A 24,484-nucleotide genomic window follows, 5' to 3' on the forward strand; every position below is an offset into this window, starting at 1 on the left:
TGGACCATTTTCTTATGTCCTCTCTCAGTGTTTTGAACAATTTGGAGAAGTTTGCCTTGTACTGCTGCGGCCGAGTTTATTCGAGCATTTTCCCGTTCTCGGCCGCAGCAGTATCCTGGCATGCGCCGGAGGGTGCCGGGCGCGCGCCAAAGCAGCGGAAGAGCGCCCTCCGATCGGGGCGCTCTCCCTACCGCTGCCGGGTCCGCCGGGTCCCCCGGAACCCCCTGCCGCCGTCCCCCACATCGCGGGACACCAGGGCTCCCTCGGGGATGCGCGTGCAGGGGGCGCAGGCACCCGATGACGCGTGACCGCGCATCGGAGACGCGCGGCACGCCGAGGGGCTGCCACTTGCAAGCCGGGAAATCTCCCGGCTTGCGGAACTGGCCACACTTCAATAAAGTGTGTCGCCAGTGTATAAGGATCTTTAGTGATATTTATTCCTAAATATTTAATTGCTCTCGGCTGCCAATTGAAGTTAAATTGAGTGTGACCAACTTTTCCACATCTTTCGGGAGATTAATATTTAGCGCATCTGATTTGGCCGAATTTATTTTGAATCCCGAAATCCTTTTAAATTTCCCCAACATGTCAAACAGATTTGGAAGCGAGCTTAAGGCCTTTGAGGCAGTCATGAAGACATCATCGGCATAGAGCGCCACTTTATGTGTTTTGTTGTTCAAAGTTATTCCTGTGATGTCTGGGCTCATGCAGATGTGGGCTGCTAGCGGTTCCCTACAGAGGGCGAACAAGAGGGGCGAGAGTGGACAGCCCTGTCTTGTTCCGCTCTTAATCTTAAAAAAGGTGGATGGGAAACTTGGGAACCGTTCCTGGAGTCCCGACCCCCGGGGCTGGCCTATTTCCAAGCCGTAAGGGCCTCCCTCTCCCTCCTCCCCTGCCTCCTCCCCCTTCTCCCCCTCCCACCTCTCCCTCCCCATCTGTCTGTGTCCCCCCCTTTTTCTATATGTTAAAATGTTTATTGGAAACTCACTGTACCAATCTCAGTCATGTGCTCATGACAACTCTGTATCCTTGCTTATATACTGCTGCGGCCCATTTTATTCTAAAACATCACCGCATTTTTCCTGGATTTTTTCTCGAATGCGACGCACTTCACCGGGTGCATGCCGCATTCATGTTGCGTTATCAGCCGTGGGTCATGCGCGGGTCATGCGCGTTTGATGCGCGGTTCATGCGTTTATTGAGAATGGTTCGGATTTAATAGGTTGCAATTCTTCGCGTGCACGCCAGATGGCAGATATTCATGAATTGTAATGCGCATGCGCTTCAGTAATGTGTCGACTTGCAGGTGTTTCGTTTAAAAAAGATACCACAGTGTGCTATTGTAAATTGGCCTTGAGACTGAAGGAAGAGGTTACAATAATGTATCAATTTAGGCTTTTCATATTAAAGAAAGACAAAGACCAGTTTCTGTTATTCTCCAGAGACCCGCCACCATGAGTGTTCAAGTGCAGCCCGTTTTCAAAAAACCCGACAGAACTTATGCGTATTTGATATGGGCCGCGATTAATGCAACAGATGATAAGATGGCAACAGTTGTTCAAATTTATCAGTATTTTATCGAAAACGATGACTTTTACAAATTTTCGCCAGTTCCACATGTGTGGAAGCGTGCAATAAGGAAAAGGTTATGTAGCGATCCATGTTTTTATCGTATTGATCCCGAATTTATTGGAGGGTATTGGTGTATATCACCGGCTTTTTCCTGTATCTATGATCATGCAGACGGCAAAAGGCGAAAGGTCGTGTTAAAACCAACTAAGAAACGACAGTCGCTGGCAAGCAATGCGCCAGCACCAGCTTCCAATAACGGTACCACCGTCAGTGACAACCCTTGCTGTCTGTCCACGCACGGATACATGCAGCCTGAGACGATTTTCACGGGCAGTTAAGAGCAAGCTTGCATGTACCTAAGCGATTTCCAGCCTCATCAGCTGACTACAGGTGTAGTAGTCCAACTGGCAACGTGTATGATCAAGAATATCCGGCGCCAGCTGATTGGGAAATTCTATGGTGAGTATTGTTGCCGTATTATTTTCTGTTTTTATTTTTTTGACAATATCAATATCGGTGCGATTCAAAAGTCAAGCGATTCTCCTGTAAGCAATATCATTGGCTGAGCAGCTTCTACAGTACTGTACGCAGATAATGAACAATTGGTGGAACGCTAGGCGCATGCGCATTGGAACCTTCTTGAAATGCATATGCGTGTCATCACATCGACGGTAGGCGCATGCGCATGTGAACAGGAGACGCCCCCCCGAGAAAATTATTGGTGGGACTGACTGGGAACTTCTTTAGGGGACTGACTGACCATTACAGTAAAACTTTTCTTTTTGTTTTTCCTCAGAAATGAAAACGGCTAATGGAGGGATTTCGATGGATAATATCGCTTTGTGTAACAATGCCTGTACATTGCTGAATCGGATTTAAAAAAACCACGTACCGGAGTTTTTTATATACAGTATACTGTGTAATAAACCCGAAAAAATAAAAAGTATGCATTTATTCTACATGTATTACAGTACATACAGTATGTGTCTTCTATACAGTACCAGTACATACTGTACTTCTATTTTTTTTTAATGCTCTTGTGATATGCAGTACTGAGCATGCCTACAGTATACAGCACAGTATGCCTGGACAGTAGTGTACATTCTAGAAACACTGTATTTTGTTACTGTATCAAAGGAGCCAATGGAACAATTTAAAACAAATCAACATGTTCTTTTATTGGTGGAGTAAGTACAAAAACATTTATTTACAAATACTGTACAATGTAAAAACATTTTAAGTGCACAGCAATTCAAAACATCAACAGGTGTATGGTTTACTGCTAGTGAAAACATTTATGTACAGAAAGTAAAAACATTTACAGTCAGTCAGTATTGTTGACAGTCACATGTTGTTATTAAAAAAAATTATTTATTCATAAAATATACAAAACGCAACATCTCCTTTGTACAGTAGGATGGTGTGCAGAGCAGTCAGTCAGGCCTGCACAACTCCAGTCCTCGAGGACCATAAACGGGCCCAGTTTTCAGGACAACCTTGAAAACCGGGCCTGTTTGCTGCCCTCGGGGACTGGAATTGTGCAGGTCCTGTGTGTGTGTACAGTAAGTTAAAACATTTCTGTATAAATACAAGTTAAAACACACAACACCATCTCCTTTATTTAAGTACAGCAGGTCAAAACATGAACAGTACAGTTCAGCACAACAGTATGGTCTTACCTGTTATTAAAAAAAATTCTTTATTTATAATATATACAAAACGCAACATCTCCTTTATTAAAGAACGGCAAGTCAAAACATTTACAGTGGGATGTTGTGCAGAACAGTCAGTCATGCCTGCACAACTCCAGTCCTCGAGGGCCACAAACAGGCCCGGTTTTCAGGACAACCTTGTAAACCGGGCCTGTCTGCGGCCCTCGGGGACTGGAATTATGCAGGTCCTGTGTGTGTGTACAGTAAGTTAAAACATTTCTGTATAAATACATGTTAAAACACACAACAACATCTCCTTTATTTCAATACAGCAGGTCAAAACATGTACAGTACAGTTCAGCACAACAGTATGGTCTTACCTGTGATTAAAAAAAATTCTTTATTCATAAAATATACAAAACCCAACATCTCCTTTCTTAAAGAACGGCAAGTCAAAACATTTACAGTGGGGTGGTGTGCAAAACAGTCAGTCAGGCCTGCACCACTCCAGTCCTCGAGGGCAGCAAACAGGCCTGGTTTTCAGGGTAACCTTGAAAACCGGGCCTGTTTGCGGCCCTCGGGGACTGGAACAAAACATTTACCAAACATTTACAACAGTTGAACAATCACTCAAATTCGTACCCCACCAGATTGTCCTTCCATGGCCGATGCCTTGCATGGCGCAAAACGCCATTAATGCAGTCTCGAACGCCTTTCATTACAGGATCTGTAATTGAAAAAAAGCGTCGCAATTCAGCCAGAATGGTCTTTCTTAAATTGTCTGGAAGCGCCTTTTTTAGGCGATTCCCATCGTAGTTCACTTTGAAGGCCCAGTCGCAGTACAACAAGTAGGACACATGGTGCTTGAAAATTAACAAGGCATACTTGTGGGGTACACAAGCACTCATCACCCTATACTTCTCCCTGAGTGCCGGTGGCATATCGCGCAGGATGAAGTCGGGCACAGTATCGATGCGAGCTAATGTAGGTCTTCTGTGAGCGGGTGTGCTTGTGGTGGCGGGCGAGGGTAGGTAGTCTAGGTGGAAGCTTTCCTCCTGTATTGGTCGCCGTGTTGTCTCCTGGAGTGGTCTTGACGGGGTTATCATGTCTTCCTCAACGGCATACATGTACCCAAAATCTTCTGGTGGGGGGGGTGCGCTTGGTGATGGAAGGTGGTCGATGCTCCCATTCATCACATCCATGCCACCCTCCTGCTCCGGTGTCGGGGAAACAGGGGCATGAACACCGAGCAAATAATGTATCCCCGCTATGTCAGCCTCTATCTTCTCCATCTGTCGATCCATCCGTTGATCCATATTTAGCATCCGTTGCTCCATATTTAGCATGGTCTCCAGAAGCAGATCTATCTTTGCCAGCACAATAGAGTTCCCGGGGATATCCACACTTATCCCATTCAGCATCCGGTCTAACGAGCTGCTTCTTGTGCATGGCGTGCTGTGGACATCTGGGTGGATGGGTGCTACGGAGGATGAGATGGGAGTTCCATGGAGAGAAGCGGCAGCGTCGTCGAAGAAGGGTGGAGGAGGTGACCTGTGGATATCCGGTAGAGGAGAAGCGGCAGCGTTGTCGAAGAGGGATGGAGAAAGTGACCTCTGGATTTCCGGGTGAGAAGCGGCAGAGTCGTCTAAGCGCAAAGGAGACAGTGGAATAGGAAAAATTCGGCGCAACTGCGCATGTCTGGAAAATGAAGCTCCCGGATGTCTCTTTCAACAACTTTATTGATGCACACACAAGGGCTACACCGCAATCTCCCCCTCAACGCTTTTCACCCTTACACAGAGGGCTTCGTCTTGGAGTGGGGAGAAGCGGAAACAGCCTACTTAAATACCCTAAAAAGCCTGCGAAAGTTAAATAAAATTTAACCCTTTCAAAACATTTTCGCCTATTGACTGATTTCTTATATCAAATTGTATGCTAAGTTTAAAGGTCACAGCCCAATAGGTAAATACACACTAATGGATATGTACACATACAGGAATAGAAATGTCTGGAAAAAAATGATTGAAAGTGTATAGCTATGTTAAAATGCTAGTTGCAGCACCACAACAGTAAAGGGTCCTTTGCATTCATGCCTTAGGAAAAACAGCAATTTTGGGCTAATGTTAGAATGCATAGTATTCTAGCTTTATGCATAAATCAATATTTATAATTTTAAACAATGCCTTAATGATTTTCTTCAGTAATGCTGTTTTGCAAATAATGTCAGGACCGAGAAAAAAAGGGGAGGAGAGAAAGGGAAGGGGGGGGGGGTGATAGGAGAGGAGAAAGAACAAGGTAAGGAAAAGTGGGTGCGGGGGGGGGAGGGGGAGGGGAAGGGAGGGATGTGGAGTGGGGGGAGGGGAGGGGAGGAGGGGGAAGGGGAAGAAGGGGGAAAAAGGGGGGGGGAGGAAACAGAGCAGAGGATACACATGTTCAATATACAATACCATGAACAAACTTAAATCAAACAATTGAAAAAATTGAGTCTTTTCTAGCATTTCTCAAGGCAATCTCACCCAGGTAATCTATAGGAAACATACAGAACACCTACAAGCTCAAATTGAACCCCCAAAATACCCACAACATATATATAAGCATATAAGTTTCACAGAGGAGTGCTACTGAGCATGGCAATTTATATTTAAAACCAGAGACTCCATGGCATCTCCAACTATCAGGGGAACTTGCCTGCATGCAGTGTGATTGTGACAAATCTATTACAGAGTGCTTTTCCTGGTAATGTACAGGTTAATAAAAGCTTCAATCAGACTTAGAACTTTTGCAACTCATATTGACAGATTTATTATAAATCATTCTTCCTGGCAATGCACAGGTTATTAAGAATTTATATTAGTGTAGGTACCCTTGAAACGTGGTCTGCCGTGAAGCTTGGCTCAAGGGCTTACAACAATTTGGCCAAAATGTTAAACTAAAAGACCATTTTTTATTTATTAGAAATTTATACATGTATATTTAGGCACTGTACCGTATATAAGTTTTTCTGGATGTGCACTGAGCTTTGTCTGTGTTTTATGTTATGTCTCTGGTTTTAAATCTATAGGAAACACCGCAGATCCCAATCAATATTAAGACCGTTGGGCTGTAGTGTGTTTAATGTATGTATCCAATGCGCCTCTCGTTGATACAGGATTTTAGTTCTATTCCCTCCCCGAGGCGGTAAAGCTATATGTTCTATGGCACAACATTGGAAATTTTCCACAGTGCCCAACGGACAATTATTAAAATGTATAGGTACCGGATGTGTCATGTCTTTGTTTTTAATCAATCTTAAATGTTCCATAATGCGGATTTTTAGGGCTCTGCTTGTTAGCCCTACATATTGTTTTTTACATCCGCATCGTAACAAATATATAACAAAGCTGGTTTGGCATGACATAAATGATTTGATATGGAATCTGCGTGTTTCATCATGATTATAAAAATTTGTGGTTTTGATCATGTTAGGACAGATCTTACAATGTCCACATTTGAACGAGCCAATTAGTTTGGGAAAAAAGGACAGATTGGATTTGTACTGATTGGTTGATTTCAACATACTCGGTGATAGGAGATTCCCTAATGTAGCTGCTCTGCGAAACACTATTTTTGGACCTGCACAGACCGTTTTGTTTAATAAAGGGTCTAATCACAGTGTTGCCCAATGTTTTTTTATTATTCCTTTAATATTGTTCGCTTGCTCGCTAAAATTAGTTATAAAGAATGGCGCTTCGGTGTTCTCGATCTGTATATCTTGTTTAGCCCGACTACCCGTCATGTTGATAAGCGTGTTTCTATCTGTGTCCAATACATTCTGATATGCCTGGTCAAGATCTGAATCCTTATATCCCCTCGACAGGAATCTCTCTCTCATCTCATCCGCCCTGTGGACAAAGGATTCCAAGGTAGAGCAGTTCCGGCGTAACCGCAGGAACTGCCCCCCTGGAATACCTCTGACCAGAGGGCGTGCGTGACAACTTTTAGCATGAAGCAATGAATTCCTGGCATTCTCTTTTCTATATATATCTGATTGAATATTATTCTCTAAATCTACATACAAATTGAGATAAAAAATTTTATTTGGTTTTTATTATATGTATGAGTAAATTTCAGATTAAGTGTGTTCTCTGCCAGGTATTCAAAAAACTTCAAAAGCTCATCTTCCCCCCCACTCCAGATCAAGATCAGGTCATCAATGTAGCGCTTGTAAAACGCCACATGATGCCTGAAGGGATTAGTATCCACACAGAAGCGCAGGACAGACTCCCTGGTAATTTGCAAAGGAGACAGTGACCCGTTGATTTCAGAGGCACCAGCGGCAGCGTCGTCGAATAGAACTGGCGAAGATGGCCTGTAGGTTTTCGGGAGTACGGCAGCGTCGAGGACGAGTAGTGGAGAAGACGGGCTGAAGATTTCCGGGACAGCGGCGGCAGAGTCGTCGAAGCGTATGGGAGGAAGTGGTCTGCGGGTTCGATGGGTTGGCTGCCATTTGTTTTACGTGGAGTGTACATCACCGTATTTCTTCTTGACATAATAAGGCTGATGTCTATAAAAACCCTTAGCCTTTGGGGTCAGCAGAAGGTTTTCTTTATTGGCCTTAGCCTGTTGCTTTGGCCTTGGCGTGGAAACGGCTGCCGCCTTTTGCTTTTTCTGCATGGCAGGCACGGCAGAGGCAAGTGGGTTTCTGCATCCGTAAAATCGGGGTTGATCCAAGGAAGCAGATGGCACAATGCAGTATCTGGACAAGGGCAAGTTCAGATAAAGATCATCAAGTGGTGGGCTATGCAAAGTGTGTAACCTTTTATGCATGGCGACGAGGTACAGGTGTTGAAAGTGGGCGTACTCTAATGTGAGTCATTAACGTATAAATACACCATCCATTTTGTGGATTCACTGCACATTGAATACACATCGACTAAACATCGAATATACATTCTTGTTTGTATTTCTTTCTACTCGCAGCAATGCCTGTTAAAAAGATTTCCAAGGAGCTCAGCATGCGAATTAAGGAGATGTACACGAGCGGACACCGAATTGCTGCTATCCAACGCTGGTTAGCTACTTCTGACATCGTTGTGCCAGCAACCACCGTGAGCTATCATGCACACGGATAAAACAGAGAACGCAAAAGGGCACCAAGGGTAACTAACGCGTAAGTATATTTATACAGTATAACTTAATTTTTTTTTTATATAAAATATTGTACTGTATATCTACTGTATCGAATATTTTAGTTATTTCGGTATATTTATATTACAACAGTATATATATTTTTTATATTGCTGCATATTAATAGAACAATATATTGTGTACTGTAGATCTACTGTATCTAATATTTTAGTTATTTCGGTATATTTATATTACAACAGTATACAGTATATATTTTTTATATTGCTGCATATTTATAGAACAATATCTCATTGTATACTATTTTTACACCAAATGATGTGCTGTGCTTGTGGCCTACTGCACTGTAACTTACCGGATTTTTTTTCTTTACATTGTAGGGAGACAACTCTTCTGGTCGACAAAATAAGTGAGGAGAATGATGAGAAGAGTGCATTAAGGGTCAAATACACTCTGCAGGAAAATCACAATCTGACTGTATCCGAGACCAGCATAAAGAAGATGAGACACAGAATTGGATGGAAATATGGACGTGTGAGGTTAATACTGGACCGTACAGGAGGTAAAAGTGTTGTTTAAGAAACTGTACTGTACCGCTAAAATTATTTATTCCTTGTCATTACAGAGCGTACGCCATGATAAGGGACGTAAACAAAATCAAAAGAGTGGTCCAGGCCCAGGCATGGATCGACAGTGGGGAAACTTTCCAGGATTGTATCTTCACTGCCGAGTCTACTGTATCGCTGGAGAGATTTGCCACCTTTGCATTCCACAAAAAAGGTCACATATCAATGAAGCCGCGGCCAAAACACCCCGTGAAGATGCATGTGTGGGGTGCCATCTCCAGGTGTGGACCAGGATGCATTGTCATCTTTGAAGGTAAAATATATAAAACTAGCTGAGAGACCCGGCGTTGCCCGGGATGTGAACCGTGCTCACACTGACACACACTGCTCATTGTTCACACTGCACACTGCACACACACTGCTCATTGGTCGCACTGACGCACACTGCGCACACACAGCTCACAGTGACACACACTGCACACTGCACACACACTGGTCACACTGACACACACTGCACACTGCACACTCACTGTGTGTTGTGGCCGCTCCACCGCGTGTGTCCCGGGCGCTCGCTCCGCTCCCCCGCTGACTGTAGCGGCGCCGGGGTGTGAGCTTGGGGGGGTGGGGGGGTGTGAGCTTGGGGGGGTGGGGGGGTGTGAGCTTGGGGGGGGATGAGCTTGGGGGGGGGGTGAGGTGTGTGTGAGCTTGTATGTGTGTGTGTGTGTACATGGGACTCCGGGTAAGTTCGGGCACAGGGAGGGTGGGGGGGGGGTTGTGGAAGTTGAGGTGCGGTCCAGCTGACTGGGGAGAGTGAGGGGCACCGGGAGGGGATTGTGTGTGTGTGTGTGTGTGCGCGTGTCCGTGTCCGTGTGTGTGTCCCTGTGTGTGTGTGTGTCCCTGTGTGTGTGTGTGTGGTCCTTTGGCCCGTCACTCCGCCTCAGGCCAATGAGAGGTGTGCGGGGGCGGGCCAAGGGACCAATGAGATTTCCCCTAGGGACACCGGACATCCAGGCAGGCAGGCAGGCAGGCAGGCAGGCATACAGTGTTTCACTAATATAGTATAAGATATAATGTAGCCTTATGCACTGTACTGTACTAGTGTAGCCTTATGCACTGTACTGTACTATTGTGCAGTTTTTTGAGCACTTTTCTTTTCTTGTTATAGGAATCATGAATAAAGCTTTCTTCCAAGACAAAATTGTGCCTGAGATAGTGGAATACATCACACGCAAGTTCCCGGATGGTCGCCGTTTCTACCAGGACAACGATCCGAAGCACACCGCGTCAACATGCATATCCTTGAGCGCGGTATCAACTAGGTGAAGTCGCCAGCGGAGTAAGTGCAGTAACCATGTCTCATATTTTTCCCACTGTTTTTACTGTGTACTGTATCTCTTAAACTAATTGTCCTTTTTTTCCAATGACATATCGCCAGACTTCAATCCGATCGAAATGGTCTGGCATCAGCTGAAGGACCATATCCAGAAAGTGGTGAAACCTTCCAAAAAAGATGAGTTGGCGAAAGGCATACTGAGTTTTTGGAACGATGTACTCACCGTGGAACGCTGCAATAAATATATTGACCATATTGCGACTGTGTTGCCCATTGTGATCGCGCGTAATGGGCAAGCATCAGGAAAGTAGTATGGTATAGTACTGTACTGTAGTATTGTAAGTACAGTATGATACAGGTAAGTATGGCACATATTTTTTCTTTCCTAGTAGTCAGAGTATACAGTAGTTCCAGTATAGACTAGTTTGACAGTACTAACTGCATACACAATGCCATAATGCCATAATACAGTATGCACCTACTGTACAGTACAGTAACTGCTCAATTCTTTTCTTTCCAGAGAGAGCAGCTCCAGCCATCTGGTTACATAGTATTTAACAGTAGTCAGAGTATACAGTAGTTCCAGTATAGACTAGTTTGACAGTACTAACTGCCTACTGTAGTCCAATGTGGAGTAGCTATACAGTACACAATGCCATAATACAGTATGCACCTACAGTAACTGATCATTTTTTTTCTTTCCAGAGAAAGCAGCACCAGCTTTCTAGTACTAGAGCACACAGCACACAATGCCATAATACAGTACGCACATAACTCTTCACTGTCTATGTTACTCTGTTTTTAAGGCAATCAGCCCGAATGGGAATACCCAGCGGTAACGGAGGCCCCTGTCTCTCAGAAGCCTAGTTATGGGAGCCATGTTTTTCCTCTTTATTAGTGTCGTGGGGGATAGGTCTTGGAATACCATTAGCTTTCAACCGCTATGGAGGCCTGTAGGCGGATGCTCACAGAGGTATGCAAGGGAGACTTGTTATGGTGAAATTAAATAAGACTTTTATTGCGCCTGTTTCCTTAACATCAGGAAACTATCCAAACAAGGAGTAAACAAAGCTTCTATTCACTTGGGAGTATTTCTAGTGAAATACTATGCAGTCCACAACTCCCTTTAGAGAAGCAATGTCTCCCAGCCCCAAACCTATATCATGAAATGAGCAGATATAAAAAGTCATATAAATGAAAGTCTTATCTGTTCCTTGTAGTTGGAGGGAAAAGCTTCTCTGTTCCTGGGTTGCTACCTTTCCTCAGGTTGTCAGCATTCAGGTTTAGAAGTTTCCCCTGTGTCTTGCAAGCAGCCTCTTCTGGTAGACTCAAGACGCCTGTCCCCATGTCAGTCTCACAAGTTGTGAGAGTCAGGGACAATCTCACTTCCTGTCTCAAGGGTAGGCTTTTCTAAGCAACCTAATCAGGCAGGTGGTGTTTGTTAATTGACTACCAGCAGTTAACCACCAGGCCCTTGTGATTTCGCACACTGTTTCTTTAATCTGGAAGAAATAAAATCTCATTATAATGTCTCTCGGGGGGTTCCCTGGTTGGGGTCTGTCTCTCAAGGCCCAATGGCGCCGGTCGAGGTGCAGATCCATCTCTGTTTTATCAGGTAGTAGATGCGTTAGCCACCTAGTGACAAAATCTTCTGCATCCGTCACCTCTTCTGGGACTCCCCGGAGGCGAATGTTATTCCTCTGGTCCCTTTTCTCGGTATCCTCCTGCTTGTTGGTAAGATTCGCAAACAGGTATTTGAGGTGTGCTGTATCCCTTTCATTTTTCTGGACTACCCTGGTTACGGCATCCATATGCCACTCCAGGCCGTCCGTTCTTTCTCCCACATTGTTGATGTCTCTCCGGTGTTCTGTTATTTCTCTGTGGAAGAACGCTTTCATTTCTCTGCAGAACTCTTTCATATCTGCCCTGGTGACCATCTGTTGGTCCCGGCTATTGTCCGCTTTCTCTCTCTCCGATTCTGACTCTCCTGTCTGCGTGGGCCCTCCGGTGTCCGGCATTCCCGCCAATCTTCCCTGCGGGTAGAAGTCTGTCAAGACTGTGGAGAGCTTCTTCGATTTTGCCTGGGTTGCTATCCCTAGTTGACCCCCTGTGTAGCCCTGATCAGAATTTTGTGCCTGATTGAATGCTTTCTAATGCCGAGGGGAACTGAGCTTTCTACTTAAGCTACCATTCCCTCTGCTGTCGCACTTGCGCCTCGCGATGCTTTATTTCTGATGCACAAGATAACTGGGTGAAACTACTCCCATGGGCCGAATTCACTCATAAATGAGTCCACTCAAGTGTCACCGGTTTTTATAAATCACGGTTTCCATCCAGCGCGCCTTCCCATCTCTTCCAATTCCTCCGGAGTGCCAGCAGCGGATTCCAGAGTGAACTCGTTCCACAATTCTTGGGAAAGGTTTCAAAAGACTTTACAGGAAGCAGTTCTCAGACAAAAGACACAGGCGGATTGCATCGCCGTGAGGCACCCAAATTTAGGCCAGGAGACAAAGTGTGACTTTCGTCTAAGAACGCTAGTGAAATAACACCCTAAACTAAACCGCGCTCGACCTAAATATATGTGAGTGCTACACAACTGTGAATTTAAACAATCATAATACTAATACAAAAAAATAAAAGTGATATGTAAGTGAAAAATAAACAGTGCTACTACTCGTGATAAATAATGATGATACCTGCTGGAGATTTCAAAAGCTGCCAAGGTGTCTCATGGAGTAAGTCTCTCCTAAACTTACATGTAACAGATTTGCAAATAAAACACGGATACCTGGCGCTTAAAAACACTCTGCACAAGAGACGCAAAGTCCATAGGGTAATTACAGTCCTTAGGGAGACCTTCCCCTTGAATCCAAGTTGGTGGAAATAAGGAAGGGATCCTGACTGTTCCTCCTATGGGAGATAGACAAAGCACACCATTGCGCAGTACCTCAGAACTCTGACCCTCCCCAGCAGACATGAATAATACCTACTTACAATCAGTCTCTTGTATAGGTGCAGTGGAGAGAATCTGTGCTTGGACCACTTCTATATTGCTGCCACGAACCCCACGTGTAGCTGCCTCCTTTCTGCAATCCAATTCCTTTGACAAAGTGACGTGCCCCATAGGAAGAACTGTCAGGACCCCTTCCTTATTTCCACCAGCTTGGATTCCAGGGGAAGGTCTCCCTAAGGACTGTAATTCCCCTTTGGACTTTGCGTCTCTTGTGCAGAGTGTTTTTAAGCGCCAGGTATCTGTGTTTTATTTGCAATTTTGTCTAAGAACATAAGATTGAAGACACCTACTCTGAAACTGGCTCCAAGATTCCTGGGCCCATTCACCATTCTCAAACAGGTCAATCCTGTGGCATACCGCTTACAATTGCCTCAATCTACACTGGCGACACACTTTATTCGAGCTCGGCTAGTCCCACGAATTCGGGTATACCCGGGTGTATTGAGGTTTGTGACTGTTTTCTGCCCGAGTGCATTGAGGTATTTTCCAAGCTGGGATCGAAGCATTTTATTCCCGCTGGCTGCAATACTGCACAGTATATATATATATATACTGCATTACAATTCATGAATTTATGCCATCTGGTAGACACGCGAAGCATTGCAGCCTATTAAATCCTAATCATTATCATTTAACAGATCAGCCGCCCATCAGCCAGGCATGAACCCAGGCTGGGAAGGCAAACGCAACGGGGCTTGCCAGAGGTGAGGAGCGGCGCATTCCAGGTATCTGCCAGGTACATACTGGGTATTTGCTCGAATAAAGTGTGTCGGTGCAGTATGAGAATCCCGGCATTCTTTCACGTCTCATTGCTAAAACCTGTGGTTCAAAGTTCTCAGTTTCTAGACATCTCACCTAAACCTCCACCTGCCATTGTACAGGGTCAAGAAGAATTTGAAATTCAATCCATAATCGATTCCAGATACTCCAGAGGAGGTGTTCAATTCCTCGTACACTGGAAACGTTTCGGACCAGAGGAACGCTCATGGATACCTCTGCACCAGATTCATGCTCCCAGCTTGTTAAAGCGGTTCCACCCCAGGTTCCCGCACAAGCCTTATGGGATTGTCCAATCGGGGAATACGTCTTTTGCGATGTGTTCCCTCCTTACCTGTTACAACACAGACATCCACTCTGGCACCAGTGCGTGTGCACACCCCCGCTCTAGTTACAGAGCACGCACGCATGCGCAGCTCTTCTGGTGTGCCACGGAGCTTAGCTCCGCCCCCTCAGATGCGTCACGCTTCTCTCACGCAGCGTGCACACGTGATGATGTGCCCAACTCCCCAGCTGCGTGGCAAGTCTCATCAAGCCCACTTGTCTCCTGCAACCTATTGTGGCCTCCGCAGAGGCTACGCCTCTGCTCCGCCCCCTGTCTTATTGGTTCCTGTTTCCCATAAGTACCCTGCTCTCACTCCCAGTCATTGCTGAGCATAACTTGTTGTAGCCTTGAGCTCCTGCGTCTGTTGTGCCTTGCTCCTTGTCCCTGTGTTCTCTTGTAGTTTGACTCTTCGTGTACCGACCCGGCTTGACCTTGGAACCCCTCTGGATATTGACCCTGGCTTATCGTCGACTCTGCGGACCTCTTCAACCCCAGACCACGGCTAACGAACTTTGACTATTCTGACCTCTCCATCACAAGACCCCAGCAAGTATCAATTAACCTGCTCTCTCCAACCCAGACCCAGCTACGTTTGACAATCCTCCTGCCAGGCATGCTTCCGTTGCCGTGGGTGCGTGGTTTTCTACTTCTCCACCTCAGTATCGGGGTCTTGTCTTGCTCGTGGGCAGCGCAAGTGTTTCAAGAATGAGGGCCTGTGTCAAAGTTTTAGCAGTTGAGCAACAGAGGAAAGGGCTGATCTTTGTAATATTGTGGAGTAGAAAGCAATAGGATTTAGCTAGCTTTTGAATGTGTGAGCAAACTGTGAGAGAGGAGTCAAGTGTGACAATGAGGCAGCGTGCTTGTGCTACTGTGTGCATAATAATGCTTCAAACAGTAATGTGGAAGGAGGTAATAGGGCCAGGTTTGGGAGGAAATTTGAGGAGCTCTGTTTTTGACATGTTAAGTTTGTCAGTGGAGGACCATCCATGATGATATAGCGGAGAGACATTCAGAAACTTTAGTCTGTACAGCAGGTGTAAGGTCAGGGATTGAAAAGTAAATTTGTGTGTCATCAGCATAGAGATGATATTTGAACCCAAGAGATGTGATTAGGTCACCGAGAGAGTGTGTAAAGAGAAAAGAGAAGAGGTCCCAGGACAGAGCCCTGGGTACCCCCATAGAGAGATCGATAGAGGAGGAGGTGATAGCAAAAGAGATACTGAAAGTACAATGGGAGAGGTAAGAGGTGATCCTGGATACCGCTTTGTTACGAATACCAAGTGTGGACTATGTGAAGGAGAAGAGGGTTGACCACAGTATCAAATGCTGCAGAAAGGTCAAGTAATATCAGCAGAGTGTAATGACCTTTGTTTTTGGCAGCAAGGAGGTTATTAGTTATTTTATTAAGGGCTGTTTCAGTGGAGTGAGCAGTGTGGAAGCCAGATTGCAGAGTGTCTAGGAGAGAATAGGTGGTGAGTAAATGGAGCAAGTGAGATAATACAAGATGTTCAAGGAGTTTAGAGGGAAAAGGGAAAAGGGAGACGGAACGATAGTTAGAAAGACAGGTAGAGCCAAGCTTGCTGTTTTTGAGTAATGGTATAACTGTTGCATGTTTGAAGGAGGAGGTAAAGTTACCCGAGTAGAGGGAGGAGTTTGTGGCGAGAGGGGTTAACCAGGCCAATAATAAAGGCATTATATCCGGCTGGTTAACCCTAAACCCTGTTGGGAGTGAAGGGGTTAAAATGTATTATCCCTATAATCCCCTGTTTTCCCCTACACCACCGCTATTAACCCTAAATCGCATTGGAACTGAATGGGTTAACTGTATGTGCACCACACTGATCTGTTCTCCCCCACACCATCATTATTTTCCCCATTTTGCAGCTCTAAAGCTAGCTGCAGGTAACTGAATGAATGAACTATGTGCAGATTATATTTGTGACACGAGAGGGAGCCCCTAGCGCTGAACCAAGCGCTGATTGAGAAAGCTTGGCTGTGTGTGTGGGGCTGCTCTGAAACATAGGTATCAATTTCTAAGCACTAGCCCTCTCAACCGCAAAAATCAATTGAATAAGTGATGTCTGTCAAAATGTATCCATTACCTTGTTAGCGTCATAACTTGAAAGGGGGAAAGACAATTGACGTGAGAAGTAGGTGAGACTGCAAACCACAACATACTGTAGCCCATTCAATTAAGCTAACTCGCGAGAGGAGTGAGCTAGCACTCTAATTTTTGGTGTGCAGCTAGGAATAAAGAAACCATACACACACATATAAAGTTTATAATAGTGGCATACGCAGAACATACTTTATAAACTGTGTTATACTGTTGGTTTTAAATGTGAAGACAGGAAAACTTTTTTCTGTGAGCCCGGGTCAAATCCTTTAGCATGCAAATATGCTAAGGGTGAATGAACTGAGGGATTTCTCAACTCCGTACTTAAAGGGCACCCTGCAGAGAGGGTGCCTCAATGTCTATGAGAAATCCGAAGTTGAAAAGCCTCAGTGACCCTAGGTGTTAAAGTGGCCAGGATATCCCTGAGTATCAGATCCTGGTACGCAGGAGGGGCCATTCACACTTGGTAGCCAAACCCCAGACTTACTGGACCAAGTATGCTAAGCAACTTAGGTGTCAAGTTGACACATGGTCTGTGCAAACCAGGAAGCCACTTCTGCCCATGCTATGAACTACTAGCAAGTCTGGGATAGGGGGAAAAAGTGTTCCCACGGAAGGGATTGGGTGTGTATGTTAGGTATAGGACCCTTAACCCTATAAAGATGCCTGCAGCCCAGTACCAGTTAGATTCACCTTATGTAACAACGATTTGTTACACAGTTTGATCCCTAAGGATCAAACGAAGACCCTCCAAAATTGCACTCTATGACTATGGACTGACTGAATTTGGTAAGTACTACGGATAATTAAACCGTTTTGGCTCTATCCGAAAATTAGGGTCTGTTTAAAATAAAAAATAAACAAAAAGAACTCAGGCGCTAACTCGTATCAAGGACTAAATCAGAAAGAAAAGAAAATAACACACTATTACCGTAACTACGAATGTAGCTGCCCTCCCCTTACTAAAGGGAGAATGAGGGCTAGAATGTTGTCAATGTTCCAAATTGACAAACGGGGTTCAATTGATAATAAGTAGTTTTTTGTACAGTATCATCGTACTCATTCAAAAGTCTACAAGACTCTCTCTGCCAGGGAGTGTCCAGGCAGCAACCTTTATACATTTTTGGTTCCTTTGTCTAAAACTGTTACTAGGCAGCAAAAGATTAGACAAAATACTTTCGCAATATAGCAGGGGGATCAGCTAGGGGAGGTTTAGAGTGAATAATGCTAATAATATCACAATACTCACACGGGTATGTGTAAGTACATACACAATGACGGGTTTCTGTTCCTTTAAAGTGGATCCAGAGGAGAGGCGCATGCGCGACGGGTACGGTGATGGAGGTGTAAGTTAAAGGCTCCGCTACCCGTTGGCAGATAAAGCTAATAAAAGACGATTTATTCGAAACTCGGCATTGCTAATTATAAGTCCCCAAACGCAAGACACTCTGTGGATCACGATAAGGCCACCGGAGGAGAAATGGCAACGACGCTGCAGAAAAATAAGCGCAAAACAGATGTGCGCTCATACTTCACAGGCTCAAGCAAGGCCAGGGTAGCGGAGAACTCGGCGGTGTCCGACTCCAATTCGGCCCCAGAGATGGAAGGAACCCCCGCGGAGCACCCGGGAATAATAAAAACAGAGATAGCTAGGCTCCTAACGGACCTGAAAGCATTTTTTAGGGGAGAGGTGGAGGGACTCAGTGTAAGGAATCCGCTCCGCGGTTTACGGTTTGCCTTACCTTGCAGACTTGTGCAGTCCTGGAACACTTCTCCTGTTATTTACTGCAGCCTGGATTCACTCACCAAAGCAATACTGCCACACACTCCCTCTGATATTTACTGCAGCCTGGATTCACTCACCAAAGCAATACGGCCACACACTCCCTAGGGTATCTACTGCAGCTGTGCAGCCTATCACTGCAACCTAGACTTGCATTCACTCATTGGAGCAGTACCTTCACACCCCCCGCCGGGGATTGGCCCGCTGGCCTTTAAGTAGTGCTTTCCTACAATGCTCCCTGCCGAGCATAGTCCTTTCTGGATGTCACCTGTTCTGCCACAAGCTCCCGCTTGTTCTCCTGTGCTGAAGCGGAGGTTTCCCCTGCGTCCTTCAGCTTCCTTTCTCCTGTGCTGAAGCGGAGATTTCCCCTGCGACCTTCAGCTTCCTTTCTCCTGTGCTGAAGCGGAGGTTTCCCCTGCGTCCTTCAGCTTCCTTTCTCCTGTGCTGAAGCGGAGGTTTCCCCTGCGTCCTTCAGCTTCCTTCTCCTGTGCTGAAGCGGAGGTTTCCCCTGCGTCTTCAGCCTCCTGGTTTCCTGCACTGAAGCGGAGGTTTCCCTGTGTATCTTCAGCTTCCTGGTTCCTGGGGCCTACTCTTTCCCTAATCTAGAGAGGCCGTGTCCTGGTTCCTGCGCTGTAACAGAGGATTCCCCAGCCCACTCAGGACTCTTGCGCTGTGCACTGGTTTACCCGTGCAGCTAGGCGGTGTGCTACTCTGGTCTGCCTACCACCTCCTGAGACCAGTACCATGGGCCATGGTCGCCGCACGCGCAGAGGCCACCCCCGCGCTCCTAAGCTGAAGCGGGGCTTTCCTGACTACCTGTTGCCGAACTCTTGCTTGAACAATGTTTATCCTGATGTCTCCTGTCCTGACCCTGGCTTGTACAACGACGATGCTGTCTTCTCCTATCCTGATCCTGCTACGTATGACTACGAACTGCGCAATCCGGATCAGCCTGCGCGGTCTAAGGTCGGTGCTTTTACAACCCCACCTCAGCCACGCGGTCCGACCCAGGTTTGTGGCGAGCACAACCGTGACAGTATGCTCGGCCCCACAAACTCGGACCCCGCTGAGGTGAGGGTTGGTACATTTTTTTCTGAAATCCTGACCCGACCTTTAGACCTGTCCCAGTATCAAGACTGGTATCTGTGCGATATACTACCCCTGATGGAAGATCCGTTTATGTTTGAAGGTTTAACCCCTTTGCAAAAGAAATGCCGTAATGATCTCATTAGTAAGGCTTCCTGCCTCAGAGACTTAAAACAGTATTTTGCCACTTGTGTTCTCTCCCCTGATTCCCCTTCTCCCTGGGATAAGGTGAATCCTGTGAAACTGGCCAACGCCCGTATGACTCTCAATGCCCTGGCTTTGTCATTGGACATTCAGGTAGTACAAGGGGACCCTTTCGTCATGGTGGCTCTCGCTCAGGATACGCTGCATTTACTTTCCTCGGCATTGGACGTTTGCTTGTTAAAACAGGATCGCCTCCTGGCCGCCTACGCCGCCATTTGGCAGTTTCCCTCTGCTGCCAGTCCTGTCACTAAACCGGGGGACGTATCTCCCTATCCGGGAGATGACCAAACTGACCCATTAGCAATATTTCCAAACGTAGTAACTGCCACGGTCCCTAGCCCTGATTGTATGCCCGGGTTCCCTGACTCCAATGATACGTCTACATTAACCCCTACCAATCAGGCCTGTGAAGCTCCCCTGGAGTATACGTATGTTTCGCTAACCAACACTAAGGCTAAGGCCCCGGTCACGGCGCTGTAATGCGCGCCCGCGCTTTTGGCTGCACGTTCCGGCGATTCCCCGGTCTGCAGCTCACTGCAGGAGCAGAGATGGGGGGGGGGGGCGTGGCGGAGGAGTGACGGGGGCGCGGCCATGACGTCACCCGGCAGGTTCGCCCTCATTGGCTGAACCGCCGGGGGGCGTGCCTAGCCGCTCGACGCGAGTTCCTGCTCTCAATTCTATTGAGAGCAGGAGTAGCTCTCGCGCGAGCGCTGCGGCCCCCCCTCGCAGCGGGCCCGGCGCCATTGCGGGGAGGGCTCTCGTGAGCGCAGCGTCCGCCACAGCGGATGCTGTAGCAGGCAGCGGGGGCAAGGCCTAAGGTTCCAGTATCAGAGAATAAGTCCCTGAGTTCTCCTATTTCTAGCTCTGAATCCCTCTCTCTAGGTCTTGAGGGTTTTCCAGCTTTAACCTCTGCTAGGCAGTCCTGTGCGCTTTCCCCGTCAGAGAAAGAATCCCTAAATTCTGTTCCCAGGGTCATTTCTGTATTAACCCCTGAGGGGCAGCTCTCTGAGTCTCCTTTGATAATTCCCTGTTCTCTGCCAGCCATGGTCACGCCCCTAGCTCCAGAGGAGAGATCCCTTGTCTCTCCTAATACAGAGAAAAGATTTCCTATGTTCTACTCTCAGGCACTGTCTGCATTAACCCCTGTAAATTCTTGCTGCCTCCAAGTTAATGCCTTCGTTTTAGCCTCAGAGAATGAGTCCACAAGTCAGACAGCAGAAGTTGCATTGAGGGATTCCCCTAACCATACGGAGTCCTTAGAAATTCTTTGCTATAATTCCCCTGCTTCAGCTCAAGTTTCCGCAGTTTCGCCTCCGGAGACTTCGGCTAAAGTTCTGGTTCCTGTTAAACGTATTCAGGAGTCAGGTTTTTCCCTAAACTTGGTCGCAGAGTTCCTTCTCCCGGGTATTTCACTGAACCAGCCTGTCGCCCAGAGAGCGGTGATCCCTGCTTCAGCACATAGTCCCCACATTATGGAATCTGCAGTCATTTCTGGTTTCCCAGACATTCTTTACCAAATACCTACTTCAGAGACCAGTACAGTTATGATTAACCCCCGTGTACTGTCTGAGTTCCCCTCTTCTTTAAGCTTAGGGTTAAAAGCATACACTAGTCTGTATGTCCCTCCTGGGGTTCATGTTGTGTTCCCAGGAATGTTTGCTGACACACGGTTTTCTCTCAAAAGTGACGCTTTTTCATATAGATTAGTAAAAAGCCTGCACACTGTTCCCCTTTTCGCTGAATTGTGTCTTACTGGTTTTGAGACTCTGAGAGGTAATGATTCTCCTTCAGATTCTGAATCTCTTCCTACAATGGTTATCCTGGCTGGGTTTCCCCCTGATTTCTCTGTCCAGGCTAATCCTCCAGGAATCAGCATATCTGTGGTCACTCCCTTAGTACTGTCTGAGACCACCATGCCTATATTACACGTCCTGGGGTTTAAATCTGAGCTAGTTAGCTGTCCTGCCTTTGCTGAAACTCAGTCCCTCAGTACTGTGTCTAAATATGCCCCAGCAACCATGGGGTTACTCTGGGAAGAAATTAAAGCTCCTGTCTTAAAGGGTATTTTTTCTCACATGTCCAGCAAATCTAGAACCTCAGTAATTGATTCTAAGTCACTTATCAATACACCTGATTTTTTCACTAATCAAACCCAGACACCCTCACTACCGGTTAGGAGTCCGGTGATCAGAAATTTTGCACTAGAAAACACACCTATTCATGTTTTTGTCAGGTTAGGTACCCCTGTGGTTAGGGCCCTTGCAGTTTCGGAAAAGACTCCTTGTACTCCTAAGGTGCCTGTCATTAAGAGTTTTCATAGTTCATACTTGCTGCTTGTTGGCTCTCAGGTCCCTGTCACTGAGGTACAGTACAGACTTCAGTTTCTGATGTTAGCTTCCCTCCCGCCACTACCCGGGCTCTGCCTTTTTCTCAAGCTACTGATATGAAAATCCCAAGGACTATTCCTGATTCCCTGACAATACTATCTCCCACTGTGGATTTCCCAGTATTGGAGAGCTCTACTGTTGTTTGCTTCTCTGCTCCTGCTAAACCATGTTTTTTTCCCTCGGAATTTTCGGTTGCCCCTGTTATTTCCTCTCAGTTGGAAATACTCTGTACGTATCCCAAGATTTCGGTCTCTATGCCTGGTTTACTGCTTGCCTTGTCACCTTCCATACCAATACCGGGAGATGCTTCCACCCAGCCTATGCCCTTACTGACCATTACCTGGGAGACTTCTAGAGGAAAAATCCCTCGCAAATTCCAACATGCAGTGGTCAGCCAAGACTTTTTCTGTTCCGAAGTTCCTCCTGGCGTATTCGATCAACTATCAGGGCCGCTTATCCTAGATTCTGGTTCCTTTATTAAAGACTGGCCTTCCAGTGGGGGTTCTTCTGCCGTTTCTGCTCTGGAACCCTCTGGTTCTTCACAGCCCTGGATTTCCAAGACATTTTGCGGGGCGAACCACGTACCAATGATGTCTCTACCACCACTCATGTCCTAGAACAGTACTCACCAAGGAACTGCTCGTTTACGGATCCCCTTTCCACCTAAAAAACTTTAGGAACAACTCGATGTCCCCGAGACCCATGGATGGCCCTGTCTGGCCGCAGTTCTCACCGGGGGGTGGGGTTACACTAAGGAGTAACCACAAGTCTCTGGACCACGACTCTGCCCCCAATTCTAGATGATTCAGGAACAATTCCTGGTTCCCCAACTCTATGGGTGGTCCTCTTCGCCCGGAGGTCTCGCGTGAAGGGGGGGTAATGTAAGGAATCCGCTCCGCGGTTTACGGTTTGCCTCACCTTGCAGACTTGTGCAGTCCTGGAACACTTCTCCTGTTATTTACTGCAGCCTGGATTCACTCACCAAAGCAATACTGCCACACACTCCCTCTGATATTTACTGCAGCCTGGATTCACTCACCAAAGCAATACGGCCACACACTCCCTCTGGTATCTACTGCAGCTGTGCAGCCTATCACTGCAACCTAGACTTGCATTCACTCATTGGAGCAGTACCTTCACACCCCCCGCCGGGGATTGGCCCGCTGGCCTTTAAGTACTGCTTTCCCACAATGCTCCCTGCCGAGCATAGTCCTTTCTGGATGTCACCTGTTCTGCCACAAGCTCCCGCTTGTTCTCCTGTGCTGAAGCGGAGGTTTCCCCTGCGTCCTTCAGCTTCCTTTCTCCTGTGCTGAAGCGGAGATTTCCCCTGCGACCTTCACCTTCCTTTCTCCTGTGCTGAAGCGGAGGTTTCCCCTGCGTCCTTCAGCTTCCTTCTCCTGTGCTGAAGCGGAGGTTTCCCCTGCGTCCTTCAGCTTCCTGGTTTCCTGCACTGAAGCGGAGGTTTCCTTGTGTATCTTCAGCTTCCTGATTCCTGGGGCCTACTCTTTCCCTAATCTAGAGAGGCCGTGTCCTGGTTCCTGCGCTGTAACGGAGGATTCCCCAGCCCGCTCAGGACTCTTGCGCTGTGCACTGGTTTACCCGTGCAGCTAGGCGGTGTGCTACTCTGGTCTGCCTACCACCTCCTGAGACCAGTACCATGGGCCATGGTCGCCGCACGCGCAGAGGCCACCCCCGCGCTCCTAAGCTGAAGCGGGGCTTTCCTGACTACCTGTTGCCGAACTCTTGCTTGAACAATGTTTATCCTGATGTCTCCTGTCCTGACCCTGGCTTGTACAACGACGATGCTGTCTTCTCCTATCCTGATCCTGCTACGTATGACTACGAACTGCGCAATCCGGATCAGCCTGCGCGGTCTAAGGTCGGTGCTTTTACAACCCTACCTCAGCCACGCGGTCCGACCCAGGTTTGTGGCGAGCACAACCGTGACAGTATGCTCGGCCCCACAAACTCGGACCCCGCTGAGGTGAGGGTTGGTACATTTTTTTCTGAAATCCTGACCCGACCTTTAGATCTGTCCCAGTATCAAGACTGGTATCTGTGCGATATACTACCCCTGATGGAAGATCCGTTTATGTTTGAAGGTTTAACCCCTTTGCAAAAGAAATGCCGTAATGATCTCATTAGTAAGGCTTCCTGCCTCAGAGACTTAAAACAGTATTTTACCACTTGTGTTCTCTCCCCTGATTCCCCTTCTCCCTGGGATAAGGTGAATCCTGTGAAACTGGCCAACACCCGTATGACTCTCAATGCCCTGGCTTTGTCATTGGACATTCAGGTAGTACAAGGGGACCCTTTCGTCATGGTGGCTCTCGCTCAGGATACGCTGCATTTACTTTCCTCGGCATTGGACGTTTGCTTGTTAAAACAGGATCGCCTCCTGGCCGCCTACGCCGCCATTTGGCAGTTTCCCTCTGCTGCCAGTCCTGTCACTAAACCGGGGGATGTATCTCCCTATCCGGGAGATGACCAAACTGACCCATTAGCAATATTTCCAAACGTAGTAACTGCCACGGTACCTAGCCCTG

Source organism: Ascaphus truei, chromosome 6 (genome assembly GCF_040206685.1).
Source record: "Ascaphus truei isolate aAscTru1 chromosome 6, aAscTru1.hap1, whole genome shotgun sequence".
Lineage (NCBI taxonomy): Eukaryota > Metazoa > Chordata > Amphibia > Anura > Ascaphidae > Ascaphus > Ascaphus truei.